The following is a 7,013-nucleotide window of genomic DNA, read 5'->3' as shown; positions in this document are numbered from 1 at the left end:
TGCCGCCCGCCGCCGGCCTCTCCCTCATGGCGCGCGCCACCGACGGCTCGCCCGTGCCTCTTCCTCCACCCGCCGGCTATAAAAAGGCCGCCCCGCCCCTCTCTTCTCCCCGGTAGCCCCTCTCTTCTCCACTCCACGGCAGTCCCTCTCTTCTCCACGCCACCGACAAGCCGCACCCCGGCGATGTCTTCGAGCGACTCCGACGAAGGCGCGTGGCCGGGCGGCGTCTGGCCGTTGAGCCTCACCATCGGCGACACGGAGGACCTCGCCCGGTTCCGCCTGATGGTGCCGCCGGCTTCCAAGGTGCCGAGGCCATGGTGGATCGGCGCAGACGTCGTCCCCACACGCGGCCCCCCGTCAACGAGGGAGCAGTTCTGCGCCTTCCCTAGCGGCTGGTACAACAGGAAGGCCCGCCGCAGCTTCTGACACGACAAAGACTTCGATGTCGTCCTCGACGCGTTCAGGGACGCGACGACCGGCCGCCCCATCGGAGACATTACCAGCGAGGTCGGCTCTTCTTGTCGCAACGCCGCCACGGCCCACCCGCTCCCGGCCCAAGTGCCCCTGCACAGCAGGCGCCCCCTGCCCCGGCGCTGCTCCCGATCCCGCCAGCGCAGGCCGCCCTCGCGCAAGACGGCGACCCCGACGACACCCCGGGGCTACTTGCGGCGCTGGCCCAGTCGGCAAACGAGGCGGCGGCTGCGGCGGCGTGCGAGGAGAGGGACCGGGAGGCGGCCTTAGCGGCGGTGCAAGCGCAGCAGGCGCAGGAGGGCAGCGACTGGTGGGACGACGACTTCAGCGACGACGATGGCGACGGCGGCAAAGGAGGCGCCGGAGGTATGGTGCCGGTCGTCGACCTCACCGGCGCCAGCGACGAGGAGTAGTTTAGTTTTAGGTTTAGATTTAAATTTTGTCCTAAGTTATGTAAAATATCTTTAAATATGAATAAATTCGGAATGGTTTATCTGGAAAAAATACATCCTTATATTTAATTTGATATTAGTCGTGCAATAAAGCTTCGAAAAATAGATGGAAATACGCACATTTGAACATTACGAGACGACAAGTGGTAAAATAAAATTGAGACAAAACGGCCGGTTTGCTCATACCCGAACAGTCTCTGATAAATGATGTGAAATTTTTTGAATGACCTCAATTCTCAGCGGAAAAATCGTGGATATTTATAGAGTAGCAAAAAGTAACGAAACTTGTTATAGATGCTAGTCATCGATTAAAAGGTCCTTTCGGGTAGGCCCTTCGCTACCCGAACGGTCTCCGGATCAATTCTTTGACATCTTCGTAATGGCCTCAATTTTTGCAACTGAGTTGGTATGCCCAGCCCGGCACTCTATCCAAGAATTGAATGTATTTCGAGACAAAAAACAAGTTGCGTCACTTTCGGGGAATGCTTTATTGTGTTTTCACTGCAAAAAATGTAGAAAATACATAGAGTGGCAAAAAGCCACGAAACTTGTCATGCATACTAGTCATGTTGGTAGGACACTATGAACAAAATTTGGGTTCATTTGAAGGATGTCGAAAAAAAGTCCTTTCGAACGGGGTCTTCGGTCATACCCGAACGGTCACTGGAGAATGAGGTCAATTTTTTGCCATCTACAAAATAGACTCAAATTATGCAATTGAGTTGGTATGCCCACCCCCAGACTCAATCCAAAAATTGAACCTATTTAGACACCAAAAACATGTTGCGTCACGTATGGGGAGTGCTATATGGTATTTTCATCGCAAAAATTGTAGAAAATTCATAGAGCGATAAAAAGTCACGAAACTTGTCATACATACTAGTCATGTTGGTAGGACACTATGAAAAAAATTGGGTTCATTTGAGGGATGTCGAAAAAAAAGTCCTTTCGGACAGGGCCATTACTCCCTACCCGAACGGTCTCCGGAGAACGAGCGCATTTTTTTTGCCATCTTCAGAGTGGCCTCAAATTTTGCAAGTGAGTTGGTATGCCCACCCCCACACTCAATCCAAAAATTTAACGTATTTGGACACAAAAAGTATGTTGCGTCACGTCCAATGAGTGTTATATGATATTTCCACCGGAAAAATTGTAGAAAATTCATAAAGTGGTAAAAAGCCACGAAACTTGTCATGCGTACTAGTCATGTTGGTGGGACACTATGAAAAAACTTGGGGTTCATTTTAAGGATGTAAAAAAAAAATGCCCAACCATCCTTGCAGGCCGCAACTATATGTAATTGGTCCGGCCCGATCAACCCGGGCGGCAAAAGGGCCGGCCTTTTGGGCCAGGTACGGCCTGCAGGACCATCACAACAGGGCAGTGGCGGGACGCGGCGAGTTTCAAATGAGTTTGAATCGATGGTGGGAGGCAGCTATATAAGTTGGTCGTGACGTTGTTCAACGTGCGAGGTGGGACTAAACTTTAGTCCTGACCCCCGCACCACCAACATCGTCAATGGGCCGGCCCACGCGCGCTGTCGCACACTGTCACTGGGTCGGCCAACGCACGCCGTCCAGGACATTTTTTAGTTATTTGTGTCAAAAATAGTATTAAGTTTTTTAGTTATTTGTGCCATTTGTTATCGTTTAATAAATGTTCCACAATTATTAAAAATACTATTTAATCTAGAATTTAATAAGTATTTATATTATATTAGTAATTATATTTTAAATATTTATGTAATGTTGATTATTTAAATTTTTTATGTGCTTTTTGTAATCGGTTAAAAAATGTTCCATAATTATAAAAAACAATATTTAATCAAGAATTTATTAAGTATTTAAATATACATATATGAAAAGTTTACTATTGTTATTTGTGTCAAAAATAATAATGGATTTTTTGTTATAATTTGTAAGTAAGAACTGACATATTTCAGTTTATTAAAAAATAATAACGATTTTTTTGCTATAACTAATAAGTTATGAAATGTTTAATAATTATTCGGAAAACACCCATAATAATTGTACATATATGCAAAGTTTACTACTGTTAGGTGCATTTTATTATCGTTTAAAAAATGTTTCATAATTATAAACAAACACTATTTAATCTAGAATTTGTTAAGTATTTAAATTAGAATTTTAATTCTACTTTTATTATTTATGTAATTTTCATTATTTAAAATTTTAACTCTATAATCTAGTATTCAAGAAACTCTCTATAGTCTCAAAAACTTGCAAGCATGATGCCCCTGGTGATGCGGGCATGTGCAAAAAGTTTGGGGTCAACAGGCTGAGTAAAAAAAACGCACTTCGGAGCTGACCTCCTTCAGATCCGATCAGTGCTGGTTGCACATGAAAAATTGTAGAAAATTCATAGAGTGGCAAAAAGTCAGGAAACTTGTCATGCATACTAGTCATGATGGTAGAACACTATAAAAAATTGGGTTCATTTGAAGGTTGTCGAAAAAAACTCCTTTCAGATGGGGCCTTCACTCCTACCCGAACGGTCTCCGGAGAACGAGGTCAATTTTTTTGCTATCTTCAGAATGTCCACAAATTTTGCAAGTGAGTTGGTATGCCCACCCCATACTCAATCCAAAAATTGAACGCATTTGCACACCAAAAACATGTTACGTCACGCCGGATCAGTGTTTTAGGTGTTTTTACCGAAAAAATTGTAGAAAATTTATAAAGTATTTAAATTCTATTTATATTATTTAAAATAATATAGGTACTAATAATGTGAATTGAGTGAGGTGAGACTAAATTTGCGTAGAGTGACAAACGATAAAAAATAAGATAGGTAGTAATTATGTGATTTGAGTATACACTGCAACTGGCAGCTCTGACGCGCTGCCCGGGCAGTGTAAGGGCAGCGTGACAATGCCTTCCCTGGCAGCGCAAAGTCAAATCAAATTATTACTAACTATCTCATATAGCAGAGAGCAAGAACGCGACTTTATAAGCCGGCCGTGGCGTCCCTCGGCGCGTGAGGTGGGACTAAACAAGCGCCCCACCCACCTCCTCCGCGTCGTGACTGGTACGAGGCAAAAAAAAATGCCCAACCATCCTTGCAGGCCGCAACTGTACGTAATCGGTCCGGCTCGATCAAGCCGGGCGGTGAAAGGGACGGCCTTTCGGGCCAGGTACGGCCTGCGGGACCCACAATAGGGCAATGGCGGGACACGGCAAGTTTCAAATAAGTTCGAATCGGTGGTGGGCAGCTATATAAGCCGGTCGTGGCATCGTTCGGCGGGCGAGGTGGGACTAAACTTTAGTCCCGACCCCCGCCGACCCTGCCCCCACACCACCGGCATCGTCAATGGGCTGGCCCACGCGCGCCATCGCGCACTGTCACTGGGCCGGCCGATGCGCGCCGTCCAGGACATTTTTTAGTTATTTGTGTCAAAAATAGTATTAAGTTTCTTAGTTATTTGTGCCATTTGTTATTGTTTAATAAATGTTCCTCAATTATTAAAAAACACTATTTAATCTAGAATTTATTAAGTATTTATATTATATTAGTAATTATATTTTTAATATTTATGTAATGTTGATTATTTAATTTTTATGTGCTTTTCATTATCGGTTAAAAATGTTTCATAATTATAAAAAACAGTATTTAGTCTAGAATTTATTAAGTATTTAAATATACATATATGAAAAGTTTACTATTTTTATTTGTGTCAAAAATAATATTGAGTTTTTTTGTTATGATTTATAAGTAAGAACTAACATATTTCAGTTTATTAAAAAATAATAACGAGTTTTTTGCTATAACTAATAATTTATGAAATGTTTAATAATTATTCGGAAAACACCCTTAATAATTGTACATATATGCAAAGTTTACTACTGTTATGTGAATTTTGTTATCGTTCAAAAAATGTTTCATAATTATAAACAAACACTATTTAATCTAGAATTCATTAAGTATTTAAATTAGAATTTTAATTCTGATTTTATTATTTATGTAATTTTCATTATTTATTTTTAACTCTATAATCTAGTATTCAAGAAACTCTCTATAGTCTTAAAAACTTGCACGCATGATGCCCCTGGTGATGCTGGTGTGTGCAAAAAGTTTGAGGTCAACAGGCTGAGTAAAAAAACACACTTCTAAGCTGATCTCCTTCAGATTCGATTAATGATGGCTGCGTATGAAAAATTATAGAAAATTCATAGAGTGGCAAAAAGCGAGGAAACTTGTCATACATACTTGTCATGATGGTAGAACACTATGAAAAAATAGTGGGTTCATTTGAAGGTTGTTGAATAAAACTCCTTTCGGACGGGGCCTTCACTCCTACCCGAACGGTCTCCGGAGAACGAGGTCAATTTTTTGCTATCTTTAAAATGACCACAAATTTTGCAAGTGAGTTGGTATGCCCACCCCCATACTCAGTCCAAAAATTTAACGTATTTGAACACCAAATGCATGTTGCGTCACGTCCGGGAAGTGCTATATGGTATTTTCACCGTAGAAATTGTAGAAAATTCATAAAGTGGTAAAAAGCCACGAAACTTGTCATGCATACTAGTCATGATGGTAGCACAGTATGAAAAAAATTGGGTTCATTTGAAGGTTGTCGAAAAGTGCATGAAGTGACAAAATGATACAAAAAATAAGATAGCTAGTAATAAAGTGATGTGACTTGCCCAACTATCCGGGCAGCGGTCTACTGCCTGGATAGTTGTGTAAGGTCACATCACATTATTACTAGCTATGTTATCTGATAGAGAGCACGAACGCGGCTATATAATTCGGTCATGGCGTCCCTCGGCACGCGAGGTGGGACTAAACAAGCGCCCCTCCCACCCCCCTACGTCGTGACTGGTACGAGGCAAAAAAATTGCCCAACCATCCTTGCAGGCCGCAACTGTACGTAATCGGTCCGGCCCGATCAAGCCGGGCGGCGAAAGGGCCGGCCTTTCGGCCCAGGTACGGCCTGCAGGACGGTCACAACGGGGCAGTGGTGGGACGCCGCGAGTTTCAAATGAGTTCGAATGGGTGGTGGGAGGCAGTTATATAAGCTGGTCGCGCCGTTGTTCGGCGGGCGAGGTGGAACTAAACTTTAGTCCTGACCCACGCCGACCCTGCCCCCGCACCACCGGCACCGTCAATGGGCCAGCCCACGCGCGCTGTCGCACACCGTCACTGGGCCGGCTAACACGCGCCATCCAAGACATTTTTTAGTTATTTGTGTCAAAAATAGTATTAAGTTTTTTAGTTATTTGTGCATTTCGTTATCGTTTAATAAATGTTCCACAATTATTAAAATACACTATTTAATCTAGAATTAATTAAGTTTTTATATTATATTAGTAATTCTATTTTCATATTTATGTAATGTTGATTACTTAATATTTTTATTAGCTTTTTGTTATCGGTTACAAAATGTTCCATAATTATAAAAAACAGTATTTAATCAAAAATTTATTAAGTATTTAAATTATACATATATGAAAAGTTTACTATTGTTATTTGTGACAAAAATAATAATGAGTTTTTTGTTATAATTTATAAGTAAGAACTAACATATTTCAGTTTATTAAAAAATAATAATGAGTTTTTTTGCTATAACTAATAATTTATGAAATGTTTAATAATTATTTGGAAAACACCCTTAATAATTGTACATATATGCAAAGTTTACTACTGTCATGTGCATTTTGTTATCGTGATGGCCCTGGTGATGCGGGCGTGTGCAAAAAGTTTGGGGTCATCTGGCAGAGTCAGAAAAAATGCACTTTGGAGCTAAACTCCTCCAGATCCGATGAGTGTTGGTTGCATAGGTGGCAGGAGGTGGCATGCATGAAATGTCACCTAATTTTGGCAGGCAGTGGGCATGCCCATCGTAGGACCCCACGCAAGATTAGAACTAATTCAGGCACCAAACGCACATTGCGTCACTTCCAATCAGTGTTTTCGATGCGTTTCACCGAGAAAACCCTACGAAATTCGTACGGCATCGAAAAATGATGAAAACTTGCACGCATGATGGCCCTGGTGATGCGGGCATGTGCAAAAAGTTTGGGGTCCTCTAGCGGAGTCAGAGAAAACACACTTCGGAGCTGACCT

The sequence above is a fragment of the Triticum dicoccoides genome, chromosome 6A, assembly GCF_002162155.2.
Source record: "Triticum dicoccoides isolate Atlit2015 ecotype Zavitan chromosome 6A, WEW_v2.0, whole genome shotgun sequence".
Lineage (NCBI taxonomy): Eukaryota > Viridiplantae > Streptophyta > Magnoliopsida > Poales > Poaceae > Triticum > Triticum dicoccoides.
The sequence above is the reverse complement of the archived record's forward strand: the minus strand, read 5'-3'. Positions refer to the sequence as shown.